The following is a 2,980-nucleotide window of genomic DNA, read 5'->3' on the forward strand; positions in this document are numbered from 1 at the left end:
GTGACCACTGGGGAGGCCGACTTGGGTTTTAGCCGCTTAATAAAAATAGTTACTATTTATCGATCTCTTAGTTTGCGCCAGGTGTTATGATTTACATAATTACCTCATTTAATGCTCTTAGCAGCACTGTAAAGCAGGTACTTGCTCCAAGTCCACCCTCTTTCCATTTCCCCATAGCACAGGACAGGTCCCAAGGAGAACAGGCGGAAGTGGTTAGTTTGTTCCGAGGCTGACCTTGTCCAGGAAGGCCTGGGGTACCCAGAGGACAGAGACAGAGCTCATAGACTCAGAGGCTGCTACGCTTCCCCACTGGCCTCGGAAGTGGCTCTGGTCACGGGGTGAGAAGCTGCTCCTCACTGACCTGGGAGTGACCGCCGGGAGGCCTGTGGGCACGCTGTAACCAGGCTCTGAGTCCCAGGAGCCTGCCCGCCCTCACCCCACATCCCGGCTCCGGCCGGGGGAGGGAGAGTAAAGCGGACCAGCTCCTTGCTGTCTTGAGATCTTGCTTACAAGCCTGGGGTGAAAGGGCCTGATGGGTTTCTTATCAACAGAATTCATCTGGTTGAGAAAAATTAGCCTCTATGTAGGCCTGTGTGCCTGTGTGTGTGTGTGCGTGTGTGTGCATTTGGCAACTGGGGTCAGGCAAGAGCTAACTTTGGCAGCCCTGGGGACTAAAGGGAGGTTTGTAGCTTTTGTATCTTGGAAAACAATCTCCAAAATGTTCCAGGCAGAGTTCACCTCCTCCGGGGTAAAGTGGAAGAAAGATGCATCTTGGGACTCGTTTGCCATGGCCTCTGGACCTGACCCCCTCGCTGGGGACGGTGCCTTTGGTGTGACCTTCAGGGACCCAGAAGGCCAGGAGCGGGGCCGGTGGAGGTGGTAGAGGTCCCGGCCTTGGCTCAGCTCCCCACCTGCTCCTTCCTCTGCCAGGCTGCACTGACCCCTTGGGTCTGTGAGGAACCCCCTCTGTCTGAGACTGAGGGCTCTGGGTTCTTAATTCTGCCCAGGGTTTGTGCTATGGGTTGAATTATATCCCCCACACCTACAAACACGCTGCAGTTCTCATCCCAGTAGGTCAGAATGTGAACTTGTTTGGAAACAAGTTGGTAGCAAGCGTAATTAGTCAGGAAGAGGTCTGCCTCAGAGGGTAAAGAATCTTCCTGCAGTGTGGGAGACCTGGGTTCAATCCCTGGGTCAGGAAGACCTCCTGGAGGAGGGCATGGCAACCCACTCCAGTGTTGTTGCCTGGAGAATCCCCATGGACAGAGGAGCGCGGTGGGCTACAGTCCATGGGGTCACACACAGTCGGACACGACTGAGCGACTAAGCACAGCACAGGAGGAGGTCGTGCTCCAGTAGGAGAGTCCCCTAACCCGATACGACTGGCGTCACATGAAGGTGACCGGGTGCAGACACAGCCCATGGGGACAGCAGGCCCTTGGGACCTGTCCTGTGCTATGGGGAAACGGAAGGAGGCTGGACTCAGAGATGGAGGCAGAGAGTGCAGTCCTGCAGCTACAGGCCGAGGGACACCAGAGATCTTGCCAGCACACTCCCAGAAGCCAGGAAGAGGCAAGGAAGCGTCCTCCTGCAGTCTCCAGGAGGAGCATGACCCTCCTGACAACTTGATTTCAGACTGCTAGCCTCCAGAACTGAGAGAGAATAAATTTCAGTCCTAAGGCACCTGGTGGGTGGTGCTTTGTTAGAGCAGCAAGGAATCCAGCAAGGCCTGGGTCTGAGGGTGCCCCAGGAGCCCTTCCCCATCTGGACACACGGGCCCCTCCTTGGAGAAGGGCCTGTCTGGGGGTGCTCCGCCATCTTTCCTTCTGTCTTGGGGGAAAGATGGCCCGTGAGGGCTGAAGTGCTAGGCCCTGGTGCAACACGGCCCTGCCTTTGCAGCCTCGTGACTGTCGGTACTCAGAGCCCCGGGGGCCTGCCGGCTGCTGGCTGTGCTGGTGGGGTCCGCTTCTGGTGCGCAGAAGGGCCTGAGGACTCTGACTTCATCTCTGCTAAGCCCTGGGCTTAGCGTTTCCAGGGGCCAGGAAATATCAAGACGTGCTTTGGTAGTTTTGCTCCGGTCTGTGATTCCATGGTCTGATGGGACAGACTCCACTGGTGTTCAAGTGTGCTTTTTATAAAATCCTGAACCACTCCGCCTGGACTCTTCTGTTCCCTGGCTCTGTCCAGCTCAGCATCAGACCCATAAGAAAAAAATAAGTAAGTCTCCGTGTGGTTTCGGTGCTCTTTTCAGAGCGTGTGTGTGTCAGTGAGAGATAGGCATGGAGAGATTGCGGTGCGCAGGTGGACAGAGTGCCCGAGTTGGCAGGGCACAGCTGGAAGAAGAGACTGCAGGCGGTGTCCTCTGTCCAGATGCTCTCGCCTTTGGGAGCCAGGGCAGCGCTCCCTCGGGGCAGAGCTGGCAGGCTCCCACCGGCTGGCAGCCCCGGAGCATCCTTCACGCTCTGAGCCCTCCGGGAGCTGCACAGATGTGTCCTGGGAGTGGAGCCCGGACCAAGGCTTCTCTGTGGGCCCTGGCCTCGGGGCTCCCTTATCGAAGCCCTGGCGTTTCTGGGCACCGCGGGCAGCGGAGACTCGGCCTGCACACCCTCCCTGCTGCCTTCCACCCTGCCAGGGGTGAGGTCGTCCTCACACTGGGCAGGAATTCTCTGGGGGCCCAGGAATGCATGGGGGTGCTGGGAGGGGTATGGTGCGTGGCTCCGAGCAGGCTCCACGCAGCCCCTGCGCAGGCGAGACCGCTTCTGTGGAGAAGGGCCAGGAAGGCCTGGGTGGGCTCTGAAGGAGGAGGCGGTGTGGTGGGCCTGGCTGCGTGCACGGGGGAGGTGAGCAGCAGGGCTGAGCGCCATCCTGGAGGGTGCTCGGGACTTCAGAGTGTGGAGTCAGAAGGCGGCAGAGTTCTGGAATTCCCAGGTGCTACGCTGTGGCATCAACAGCAGAAACTGTCCAATGGGGGTGGTCCCTG

This window comes from Bison bison, unplaced genomic scaffold (genome assembly GCF_000754665.1).
Source record: "Bison bison bison isolate TAMUID 2011002044 unplaced genomic scaffold, Bison_UMD1.0 scf7180017864338, whole genome shotgun sequence".
Taxonomy (NCBI): domain Eukaryota; kingdom Metazoa; phylum Chordata; class Mammalia; order Artiodactyla; family Bovidae; genus Bison; species Bison bison.